We start from the raw sequence: 13807 nt of genomic DNA on the forward strand, positions 1-13807 counted from the left end.
CCTAAGGTACCTCTGCTTCATATATATCTCTTTAATTCCCTGTAGTGACCATCAAGTATTGCAGATGCTTCTGTCTGTATGACCTTGGGGACTGCCTATATATAGTTCCCTCCCACCCATCTCCATGAGCAGTTCCTCAGCAAAAGCTAGATTTTATTTTTCTGAGTGTGTGTGTGTGTGTGTGTGTGTGTGTGTATGTTTTTGCCAGGAGATTTTAAATAACACTGGCTTTAGGCCATTTGGAAGGCACTGATGCATATGTATACTACCTGGGCCCTTCTGTCCCATGTCTTCCTCCTGTCCAATGGTCCACAAAAAGTTAATTTTTGCCACCTGTTGCATCAACCACAGACCAAGGCCAAGATCCCACTGGATTCTAGACCTTTTTTCCTGAGATCACACTAACTTCAGGACCCACTGGTGGGTCCAAACTATAATGCCAGACTTCTTTCTATCTTCCTATGGAATTCTGGATAGGATGGAGGTTCTTCCTTAGTGGAGGAGTTTCTCTTTTATTTCATTACTTCACTTGTCACACTTTTTCATCTTTACTGGGGAATTTCTTAGAGGATATGGGCTCAGCTGAAAACTTTTGTTTTGTCATATTTATTAGAAGTCACTCCAAGGCCATTTTGCAATTTTATGAGCCTATTTTGGTCATGTGTCAGGTACATCAAGATTAGCCATGGTTCTGAAATATAGGAAAAAAGAAAATCAATGATGGAATGAGTATGGTGCCCAGATGGTAGTATTACCTCCCTACATATTCCAAAAGGAAATGTTAGTTTTTCTTAGAGCCTCCAAGTGTTGTCTATTGAAATCATGTGTTCTGAGTTGTTGATATCAAAATGTCCCCATTTTCAGTGGGTAAAGGCTAGAACAGGAAGTGCACTCATCACTAAAATAGCCTTTTTAGGCTCCAGATGGGAGACATTATAGCTGCAGTATTAAAGGATCTTAGATCTAGAAGGGACCTTAGAGGTCAACCAGTCCCTGAATTTTAGAGATGAAGGAAACTGATGCCAAAATAGATTGAATGGTCGCACACAGTATTTTAGTAGAAGTCTTGCTGCCCATTGCTTAGACTGGTTCCAAAAAGGGAACATTACATTTTGTGAGTAGATTCAGTTCTGCAGAATTGCATGGTGTTGCTCAATATGAGAAAATTTTCATCCATGACCCTTAGCCATCTCCTTTAGAATATATACTCTTGCTTTCTTTCAGCTTTTACAGTCCCAGGCTTTCTGAGAGTATGAGTGCTAATAAAGTATAAACCACAATAATGCAATGTGTCTGAAGTACTAATTAACCAATGCCACATATTTGCCATTTAGCTTGAACTCTCTCTGAAGTCCATTAGTTATAAACTAGCCTGGAAACAGACTAGTCGCCATAAATTTGACACAGTGACATCTGCACTTTTTAAGTAATTTAAGAAAGCTAGACCAAATTCCTTTGGGAGTTCATCTTTATTAATTGGGTGCCTCAGGGCATCATTTCTGTCACTTTGATATTATGAAGTTTTCACCACAGCTCAGGCAATATATGGTAAACTTAGCAGCTATTCAACTATTTTAATCATCTATGTGAACCAAGTTCAAGTTGAATGGAGATTCTCTGCAATTAGTAACTTCTAGATGCTCCTGGTTTTCTTTTTGGAAATGATATTGTGCTGAATTCATCTAATTCAAGAGCAGTGGAAAGTCTCCTAGAAGAGAGAAGAAAGAGAAGAGACTGAAAGTATTTAAAAAAGTTTGTCTTGACCATCCATTCAGGTATAACTAAGTGGATGAGTACAATCTATTGCCCAGATTACAACATACATTTGGATAGACAGCTTGTAAATATTGTCTATCAGGGACAGATAGAATAGATGAACAGTGAATTGTTTCCAGAATTAAGGAGAAGGGGAATGGATTGAATTGCTTTTAGAAAGTTACAAGGTACTTTTAATGACTCCAGACTTCCCCTGGAAACTAAGATCCATCTTACTAACATTCTAGTGATACTACTGCATGGCATAGAATACAACCATCACTGAAAAATTAAAAATAAGTTCCACAATGAGGGAATGCAGAGATATAGAATGGGAATTAATATGTTGCATTTTAGAATAAATAAAGAACTTCAAATAAAAATTGAATAAAATATGTCAAGTAAATGTATGGGACAGAGAAAAAATGGTCTGCTAATGAGGCAAAGGAGAGGTAGACAGTGGTCTCCTCTGGCATCCTTATGATGTCAGGAGAAAGAAAGAAGAACTAAATTATGATGGGTAGACTCGCTGGATGACTTTAGAGGGGGACTTGGACAAAAGTCAAAGAGGATGGATGGGAAGGAACGGATAGGTTGCAATCTGAATAATTGGATAAACAGCCAAATTAGAAAATCACAAATCCATTTGATTACTTTAATATGTGAACTGACTATTTCTCTAACAGGTCACAGCATAAGAGTGCTTCCTTTCTAGAATCATGCTTCTGTCTTGAATGGAAAGAATGATATAGGTGCTAAGAGACTAAAAAGAGTGCCTTCAATTTAGGAAATTAAACCCACTGGTTGCATAGAAAGACAAACTAAAGCAGTTTTGATATCAAGAAGTTTATAGAAGCTCTAATAATAAGATAGACAGACAGGCAGACAGACAGACAGACACTGCCAGATAGATAGATAGAAAGATAGAAAGAAAGAAAGAAAGAAAGAAAAATAGATAGATAGATAGATAGATAGATAGATAGATAGATAGATAGATAGATAGATAGATAGATGTTGGCAAGGATACATGGCTCTATGGTAAGAAAAGACAAATTGTAGTGAATATTCTGATCAAGAATGTATGTAAGATTAGGATTAGAAGAGAACTCAAACCAACTAAACAAGGATTACTTGGGATGGAGGAAAGAGGTGGACTGAGGAAGATGGGAGCTAGTAGATTCACAGGTAATAGCTGTAATCTGTTTCATATGCCAGTGTGCAGAGCTAGCTCTGAGGTCTTGAAAGAAAAAAAAAGATTTTATTTGAGTTTTGGTGCCATAGAATCAGAAGGTGTTTAGATGTCAGAGACAACCTCATAAACATGTTGATAGACTTAGAGGCAGAATCAAATTTATTACTTTACTTTATGTTAACATATAATTATCTTTTTAAATACATTTGCAAGCTTAGCACTTGAGGTTGTTTATTTACTTCTCTCTTCAAATAAGATAAATGCTACCAAGTGAGAGATGATGTCTTGATCTGGCAAACCCCTCAACTTGGTACTTAAGGCTCTCCATCTTTAAACTCCCCTAACTTTATAACTTTATTTTATATTACTTCTCAACACAAAGTCTCCATTCTAGCAAACTAGGAACTAACTATTTCTCATAGTCAATATTCCATCTTTCACCTCTGTTCATTTACAATAGTCCTTCTCCATTCCAAAGAATGTTCTTGCCTTTCATTTTGGTGTAATAAAAATTCTTATCTTCCTTGAAGGTCAGCTCAGTTGTTATCCCTTCTGAAAAACTTTTCTTGATTCACTTCTCTCAACTGTTACTATCCTTCCCCTATTCAATTTTCCTTGTATTCCACATTTTTGCATCTAGATCCTCATTTCTAACTGGCCTACCAAAATAAAGGGACAAGAGAAAGAATGGCTATCACCCAATGACCCATCATTAAAAAAGTGTTTCATTGGTCCTTCTACTGAGCACAGCAAACTTCATGCCTCTAATGGACCAGAGCTTGCCCAATTAAATCCAATTTCTCTGGCATTTTTGACATAGTCTTATCCTTGACACTTCGTATCTTCCTAGTTCTGTCCTTTTATGATTGCTCAAGATTGTTACCTAGCCCTTGTATATCCTGACCTGCAGTTCAATCTCTGGCATGATGTCTCTCTCTGTGAGGCCTGTTTTTGATCATTCACAGCTTTGTTCTTCTGATCTCTTCTGACCATCAGCTCTACTCCCAGTGCTGATGTCTGATCCCTTCTCCCCCACCACTCCCCCAAAGAGACAATAGCTGTGAAGAACCACTGAGGATTATTTTAATCCCAACTGCTAACACTGCATGTTTAGTGTCAGGATATGACAATACATTTTATGGAAATAAAAGTTTAGCAACAATATGATATTGACCTTAAAAGTCCCCCTCCATCCCCACCGCCACATCTGACTAATCCCCTGGTTAGTTGGTATAGGTCCTCTTCTAATCTAAAGGTTAATTTCAGGATATTCACAATCAAGATCTCATGCATGATCTTGGTTGAGAATATTCTACTGAAATTCATCTTTTCTTATCATAGAGACAGATGTCCTTGCCAATCTCTCTCTCTCTCTCTCTCCCTATCTACCTTACTCTTGGGACTACTGTAAACGCTGATGTCAAAACTGCTGTAGTTTGTCTTTTCATGCAGCCAGTGGGTTTCATTCCCTTTGTTGAAAGGAACTTTTTTTAGCCTTTCAACTTTTCAGGGGAAAGGCCTGATTTTTCTTTCAAAGTAACTTGTTCTCTTAGCTCTTGCTTCCACACATATGAGAAGAGCTACAACAAACTGGATTGGAGTTGAAATTGGGAAGGATGGTGGGAGAAAATGTAATTAATAGGAAAGTGACACCTCTTGTCTACAAGAAAGATGGTAATTTCTTGCCCCTTCCAAACAAAGGATGGTTTTTTAAATGCTTTACTAATTTGCTCCCCTCATGTTTGAGCAGTATTTTAGATGGATTTTGTGAGAACCAAATTTAAAATTTCATCATCTTTTTAGTACTTTTACTATCTTGGTATTAAATTTTTTTTCGTTTATACCAGAAACAGTTACCTAAAAGTGTCAATACTTTTTCCAGAATGAATAATTTAAAAACAATATTTAAACAGGAAGTTTGATCTTTTTAACAGTGATATCACAGGTTATGTCACCCCTTTAGTATTTTTCATTTACTAATTATAGCACTTTAGCAAAATCAGAGACTATCTTATGAAACATTTTCAACTCTAATTAAAGAAGGATTTAAGCTAAGCCAAAGTAGAGTAAAATTGTGTGTGTGCTAGTGAGGAGGAAAGGTATAGAAATGTTAAGTTCCCATTTTGTTAATAAACAAAAACAATGTTTACATAGCATGTTATAATTTACAAAGTACTTTACATATATTAATCTCTCACTTGATCCCCATATCAACCCTATAAAGTAGGTGATACTCTTATCTCTGTTTTACTTATGAAGAAACTAAGTCTGAGAAAGATTAAATGATTTGTTCTGGGCCATATAGCTGGTTAAAAGTCCAGGGAAGGATTTGTACTTCAGTCTTCCTGGGGTAAAATTTGAACTCATCTTCCTGATTCCAGAACCTGGTGATCTACCCACTTTGCCATCTACATGGTAATAATAATAAATGTAATATAATTGGTTAGGATCAGTAGAAACTGTGGTTCTCAGGTATAGAGATAAAATTGGGGATTTCAGGAACTTGCTACAACCCAAGAAGGTTCTCTTAAATGCAAATGATGGAGAGTATGCTGTCTACCTTCACATCCCTAATAATCAGTGTCTGAGAGACCTTTCCAACTTTGTGGGAAACTACCTGAGATGGAGCCAGCAATAGGAGAGAATTGACATCTTGTATCTTTCTATGCTAGTAACCAGCTCAAATTACTTTATAGTAACCCATTCAATTACAAGGACCAATCAAACACTCCCCTTTGGGTTTTTTCTTAAAAAGAAAGTTTACTGAAAAACCCACATATTTAATTGTGGTCTACTCATCTTTGGAGAGAAAATGGAGAAAGGATTCATTCATTGTGGGAATTTGATAGCTTCTAGGAGTCTATGAATAGGAGAACCAAATAATCAGAAACTGGAAATGATAAATTCATCGGTTATTGTTGATGTTGAATACATGTTATATTTGTTGTTTCATGGCAGACTTACTTTGCTAGCTAAGTGTTTATTGCACATATATTTACAATTGTTTTACATTTACTGAACACACTGATTGAGCTTTCTGGGATGGGAGGCCAGGAGCACACTAAATAGTTGAGGAACTTTCTATCAGGATAAATCTGATACCTACTAACAATATATCCTTAGGAAAGTGGTAAATCTGGGCTTCAGGAGTATCTTCATCTGTAAATATCAAAATATCAGTCTAATGTTGGATTGCTTTGCTTGGTTTGCTTCCTTTGCCTTTCATTTTGCCACTCAATTACTTGACTTTTGGGCTTTTTGTCACAGTAGGACTCTCTTACCAGACAGGGGAGCTTCATTCCAAAAACTGGAATTTTCTCACCTGCTGGAGATATTAGTTGGGTGACCTCTTTGAAGCCTCCACACTCTCTGGCAAGCTGGTCACACACCCCAGGATCTCCACCCTAGGCCACAATCCAGATTCAAGCTGGTTAAAGCAAGAGCGAATATCCCTCAAACTGGTCACTTGGTCTGCCTACACTCTGCAGGCCAGGAATTGTAGCTGCCATGTTGTGGCAGCTACACCACAGCTCTCAGTGGCTTCTCGCCCCGGGGGCAAAAGCTGAAGCACTCCCAACTACTTGCTCCCAAAATCCACACTGTACTGACCTCTCACTCTGTCATTAGCATCTATGTGTTGATAATTCTGGACTGCCACAGCTGCTGGTGATCTGGAGTCCCTCCAGCTGCCTCTGTGATATAGTTTTTAATCCTAGTTTTCTTTCTGATTTGATCTTTAGTCTTTTCCTCTATTTAACTTACTTTTCCCCCATAAGGAAATATGTTTGGTAACCTTATTACCTCTCTTCATTGAGACAAAGACCATAAATCAACCAGTCAATCCAAATTAATCTCTCTCTCTCTCTCTCTCTCTCTCTCTCTCTCTCTGTCTCTGTCTCTCTCTGTCTCTCTCTGTTTCTCTTTCTCTGTGTCTCTGTCTCTCTCTCTGTGTCTCTGTCACTCTGTCTGTCTCTCTGTCTCTCTCTATTTCTTTCTCTTTATCCCCCTAAAACTCTACTCACCACCCCTGCCACTTTCTAGACCAAAGCTCCTTTTCCTGGTCATCACTTCCCTAATATTTAATTGTATTGTACAAGTATAATGTAAACTCTTTGAAGAAAGGTCCTGTCTTATTTTTCTATCTGTATCCAAGGCAACTATCACAGTGCTGAGCATAGAGCAAGAACTTGATACATGACTGTTGATTGATACAGATTACTGAGAAATGGTAGACTGTGCAGATTGGTTTCATGATCCCTCTGAACACAGGCAATTTTAGAACCAATTCAGAAAAAGAAAAGTCAGAAAGAATCACTCAATGGGCATCTTGCCTATCAGTAATGATGATTTTTGTAGTTAATCCCTAATATATGTTTTCCCAGAGAATACTCAGTGTGGTTTTAAAGGATTAAATGGGTGGAAGTTCAATTAATTATTCCATAAAATTGTCTCACCATTAAATAGCATCCTCTTACTTTGTTCTGTACTGTTCTATACCATGTGGGAGGGAGAGAAGGAACAAGCATTTATTAAATGCTTCCTATATTACAAACGCTATGTTAGCACTTTACAAATATTATCTCATTTGATCAACCCTGGAAGGTAAGCACTGTTGTTATCAACCCCATTTCAAAGCTGAGAAAACTGACACACATTGAGTTTAAGTGACTTGCCTAGGGTCAAATATTCAGTAAGTCTCCAAAGACCAGATTTGAACCCAGGTCTTCTTGACTGCAGACCAAGTACTCTGTCCTCTGCCTAGGTGCCTCTATAGCAGCAAGCACCCCAAGCATCCTCAGGGTGGCTGCCCATACAGGTTCTTGGATCTGCTTTGTTAAAGGAAAGCAACTCAAAATGGGTTAACAAGCTTACTTTAATCAGCCATAGATGTATTGTTTACCTAGTTCAGGGGAAAGAGGTCAGCAACCCGAACTTTAAAGTACACAGACAGAATTATCAAGACAGAAACAGATCAAGTAGACAGATTTCAAACTGTCCAACCATTACATCCATACTTAGTCAACATCTAGGTTTCCACATCTGGGTTTTTCAAAGCCGGGGGGGCTCTGGATGACGCCTTCCCAGAATCCAGATCAGATCACAGAACACTTCTCAAAGTGAGCCCCCAAAACAAAGATACACATCAGGGCTTATATAGCCTTCTCCTGGCTCAGAGAATGTAACAACCTTATTGACCCACTGGCCAATCAAAAAGTATCTACTGAAAAACAAGCCTCCCACCCCAGGCTTCAGGTGCACTTTAGCCTAGGGGCAGGGAAGATCTTCCAAATTTGCATTCTCATTACAGCCTCCTAGGTGCCACCTAGTGTCCTTGTCTGCCTTCTTATATCGTGCTAATGTCCTATTTATCTAATATCTAACACAAAATCACAGAATCAGAGTACTGGAAGAGACCATAGTGACCAATTTTATCTAATCCACAAAAAAGGACAAAAACCTCTTTAGAAGATATTTTGAGGCTGCAGATAGGACATTGTTCAATGGAAGAGCAAGAAGTATTTATTATTTTGAATGAAAGATATATATTTAAAAAGTTGACTTTTCTAATATATATGTATATATGAATATATACATACATATATTAATGGTGTCTCTAATTTGACACAATTATTGTGACAAAAATTCTGCTTTGGCTTCCTCAGGAAGATATTTTTTTTCTGTCCTCCTGCCAAAATCTTTCTCTATATCTTTGGGCTATTTGTCACATGAGCCTTAAGTGGCATAACCACACTCAGTCACATGGAATGAAATCTTACAAATTTTTGTCAAATTTTATAGGGTGCCATAGCAGTTAGCAACAACCAAGCTAACCTATATGAGCATATGGTTTAGTAACCATTGAAGCATTGTATCAGAGATAGTTATTCTGCCTTTAACTCTCTATTCTTTTGTACATAGAATAGAAGGTATTAAATAAAAAAAAATTACGGTCCCCTCTCTGCTATAAATTAGAGTTTTACATTTTTAATTTCAATCATTTTGGGGATACTGTTTGCTTATTATTTTCTAATGTTGTCTTGAAAACATACTCTTTTAATGTTGGTTAGGTAGACTTCCTAAAGTACAATTGGGTAGGAGAAAAAATAAAAGCATAACAAATAGGTCTTATAAAAGTTTTAAATTCCACTATAGTTAATCAGTTTGAACAAGATATTTAGGCTGTAAATAGCATTTAAAAGTAAACAGAGCTTTACATAAAGTGACAGCTAGTATTACACTTTCTGCTTCTGAGTGTGAGAAAATTAATGTACCAAAAAAGTGACTACTATCTAAAGGCATCTTGCTCCAGACACTTTTAACAACTGAGATTTGCAGTGGGTAGACCACTGAAGTGTCTCGTCATTAAATTATGCACTGTACATTAGAAACATATGGACCCTGGGAAGACTTGCATGACAACACGGTTTTGCAATTTCCCAATTAAGACAATGGTAAAACTGAAAACAGAACTGAATGAGCAGGTTTCCAAGGTTACCTTGGTGATGGAAGGGAACCAATGAGATAGATTTTTCATTCATTTGAAAAGGTAACCCTTTGTCATTTACTTTTTTTTTCTTTGAACTATGAAGGCACCAAAATTTGAGAAATATACACAAAATATTCACGTTACAAATCATTCGGGTTTAGACTTATAGTGACTTGTATTGCCAACTCTACACAGTCACAATCAGAAACAGAACTGTGACTATCCATTCTTGAACCTGGTATAGTGACTATCATTAGATGTGCCTAAGAAAAAGGCTAATTCAGTTGATGGTAGAGGGAGGACATGGTTCTGTGGGCAGGGAGAAACTCTGGCCAACAAGTGGTTGCTTCTAGAAATATTGTAGGAAGGAAGAGCAGGATGGACTAGGTCAGAGAGAAGCTAACCAAGCTGTTGGGGCTAATTATTCTCTTTAACTAGGCACTAGGCTCAGTTGTTCTTACCTATTAAATGACTATGAGTGCTGTCAGTGGTCTTTAAATTTCTATGCCTTGAAACAAAGCCCAAACTTCCATCTCATGTCTTAGTTATGATTTTGTAAAAAACATGAGAGAAAGGGGGGGGCAACAAAGATATAATTTTTTTTTCCCACTCAATGAAAAGTCTCATGAAATCCTATGAAATTTTGTATCCGAACGTCTAACCCAACCACCTTATGGAAAGAGGAAATTCATGTAGCATCCATGCCTATGCAGAGAGAAGTGTTAGTGGGAGAAAAAAAAAGGGAGATTAGAGTGAATGAATGAAAGAAAAGCATTTAAATGCTTACTATGTGCCAGGCACTATGGTAAGCACAGGGTACACAAATACATAAAGTGAGATAGCCCCTGCCATCAAGGAGATTGCATTCTAATATAGAGAGCATAGGAAAATGTTGAAAGTTTTGGCACATGGAATATGAGTGCTAATTAAGTTTGCAATTACTCAGTCACCAATGAAGATTAATCAGTCCCAGGGTAGAAGTTCCAAAGTTGAGTGTTTTAAGTTTCTTACTAAAAGGACGTGGATTTTGATGACCTAACGACTAAGGTGCTTGTATGGTTGAAGAGAAGTAAGACAGATATGGCAAGGCAAGTGGCAAGATGGTAGATATCTGGAGTTATGAATGGGATAACAGATTTTAAGCTGGAATGTACCTTAATGGTCATTTATCCTAATATACTCCATTTTACAGATGAAAAAACTGAGGCCCAGACAGGTTAAATGCATTGTCCAAGTTCATACAGCTAGTAATGGTGGAGCAAGCTTTTGAATCTTGGTACACTATATGCAAATTCAGCATTCAGCTAAAATGCTGCTTCCAAAGATGAGCTGTACAATATTTCATTGATATCATTATTACATTATAATAATCTGTTTTTTTTATAACTGAGATGAGTACCGCTTCTGTCTATATGTAGCCAAATAGCTAAAAGTGACAATTCTAGACTGCTGTTGAGAGATTTTGTCTCAGTAGTGTCTATACATGTCGTGCCAAGTATATTCAGGAACATCTGGCTAATTGACTGCATTGTTCATATCTTCATCTGGATAGTGATTGCCACACAGCCACAGCCAGATACAGCCATAGAGAGCTTCAGTGACCATCTAAGTGACACAAAATGATTCAGTGGGGCAACTCAGAAACAAGTCTTCAAAGGCCTGATTTTCAATAATTACACCTCTTTCATAAAGAAAGCAATCTGAGTGAGATTCCACTGCTATTTTCTGCTATTTTAGCAGAAACTCGTCTACATGGAATGAAGAATAAGGGAAGGGTTTTAAATTGTTGACTTTTCAATCCCTTAACTTATTTTGTTCCATCTGATATCTTTTTTTCCATGGAAACCATATTGGGAAGGAAGGTTGTTGGAAGCCAATAGTTTAGAGTAAGAGAACTCTTATTTTATGGCTCCTATCCATAGTATTCCCTTTCAGAACTTGAAACTTGATATAAATATATACATGTTTATCATTTTCCTGGCCTAGAGCATTTTGGTTTACTGAATTTTGCTAGGTTTTCACCTCTAACCAACTGTATCATTGTGTTGTTGTTGTCATTATTGAGTAGAATCAAATGGATATAGGATTTAGAATAGGAAATGAGCTTGGAGAGCATTTTACAGATTAGGAGACTGAAGAAGGTCATATGAGTTATAAGTGGTTGAAGTGTGATTCAAACCCAAGCTTTTGAGTCCAAATCCAAAGTATTTTGTTCTATATATGCTGATTGCTCTATATATTATTAGGAATGTATGTGTGTGGGGTGGGGAAGTGCTTTCTTAGCTACATGTACAATACGTATTATTCAAATAACCTTGATGAAAATGCAAAATAAAACACTATCAAAAACTTTCCCTCAAATTATGAAGATGCTTTTTGGGTCTTGGGGAGAGGGAGAAGGATTAGGAAGAAGAGCTAGGCACCATGCCATTTTTTTCTTTCATTTTGTCTTTGGAGGCCTGGTCCGGGGCTGTCGTTCGTGAATCTGGAACAAGAAAAGTGGTTTTTGCGTGTGTGTGTGTGTGTGTGTGTGTGTGTGTGTGTGAGCTTGTGTGTGTGCATATGTGTTTTAACCACAGACCAGATGTTCTTTTGCCCTCCCATCTGTTTATTTTCATAAGATTTTCCTCACTAGGAATTTTCCGTTTCAAGAAAAAAATCTTTAAAAATTGTTTTACACCCGAAATTAGACTTCACAGCATTGGATTCATGACTAATGAACCCAAACAGAGATAAACAGCCTGTGACATCACTCTTCACTCCAAGACTGATGAGGTTACAAGTGGACCCAGGTGGCTTTTTGTGGCTATCTCCTGATGGAGAAGTTGGCTGGGCTAAAGGAGAGAAAAAGAGAAAAGGTTTTTTGTCATTCAGTACTCACCTCCTAACATCCTTTTTGTAAGCATTTGAGGATCTAGAATGGATAAAGATAGTAGATTCAGGTTAGCTCTCTGCTACTCTGACTGCTGGAATAGTAACAAATGTTCATCCATTCAGTTCACATTTGCCATAAATTCCTTGGATGACTGCAATTTCATTAGTTAAAAATACTGTTATTCATGTCTTGGGGTTTTCTGGGGGTGGAAGAAGGCAATTGTAACATTATGAAAGACAGACACATCTTTGCATCTCAACCATTTGTTTTATGTGAATTAAGGAAGGCTGACATGGTCATGTTTTGGGTTCATCTGTCTTCTTGAGTTATTTTACAAAAACTTTGGTCATTATAAAACCTCAAATGCATTTTTCCCAAGAAGTTTCCCTCCTTCCCTCATTTTTTAAGTCTGTGTGTATATAAAGGGAAACTGAATCCATATCCTTCTGATTCATTTACACTTTACTCATCAAAAGAGTTTTGTAAGGGCTCTTGGTCCACAAAAGCCTTTTGAGCCTTTTCATGGAACTCATTTAGGCTACCTTTCTTAGAAACAGGAAATTGTGCTTGGCTAAGAGTAAACAATCTCAAACACCCAAACATCTGAGTCTGCATCAAAACCCCAAACCCATGAGGTTTGAGGAGGTTCTAAAGCTGGCAAAACATGCCCCTACCTTCAGAAACATGGATCCTGGAAGGGGCCAACAAGTAGCTTTAGGATTTCAGCCAGGGATTTATTTATGAACAGGGCCCACTCTGTCTTTAAATTGCACCTAATCTAGGAGGTTCTGGCATGAGTCCAAGTCTAATTCAAGTTTGATGCAGTCATTGCCTGCCCATGATTAACATTCTGCAGTAAGCCCACCTAGGATGAACCATTGCATATTTGTGGTCACAGTATGGTAAACTATGGCCAATGCCATGAAAATCATATTATCATAGTTGGACCTTGGCTAACCATGTTGAGCTCTTTCTCTCCCCATAATTACATAATTAGATTCATTTCATTTAAAGCATATTTTAAAGAGTTTTCTGTATGCTATATTATTAAGGAATCATGCACTCATAAGGCTATTTTTGTAAGCCAAGAAAGCCACATGTTATGCATTATAAAGAAAGGTTTCCATGAGTAGACTTCTGTCAAGCTATGAGCCAAGATCCAGGAACATTATTTCAGACAGCCAGTGATACTTAGGGAGTACAGGGAATACAGTTGCAAAGCAAAAATTACCAATAGAGTTGATGAGAAAAGATATAGGATGTTAGAAAAAAATGTAGTTATTACTCTCAATGCCAAGCCTGTCTCCCTGGTGGAATGAAGAATTAGGCTTTGGGGAGAAGATAAAAAACTGTCTTCTATCCAGGAATTCTATCTGCCATGGTAGGGTGGGGATAGGAGGCAGAAGTGGCAGACCTGATTTGTAATAAGTCTATTCCATCTCTACCTACTGTTATGAATACACTAGTAATCTGTCTTCTTTATGTCTCAATTTTGTTT

The sequence above is a fragment of the Petaurus breviceps genome, unplaced genomic scaffold (assembly GCF_028583685.1).
Source record: "Petaurus breviceps papuanus isolate PSGF00001 unplaced genomic scaffold, PetGlider_PUasm1.0 138, whole genome shotgun sequence".
Taxonomy (NCBI): Eukaryota; Metazoa; Chordata; class Mammalia; order Diprotodontia; family Petauridae; genus Petaurus; species Petaurus breviceps.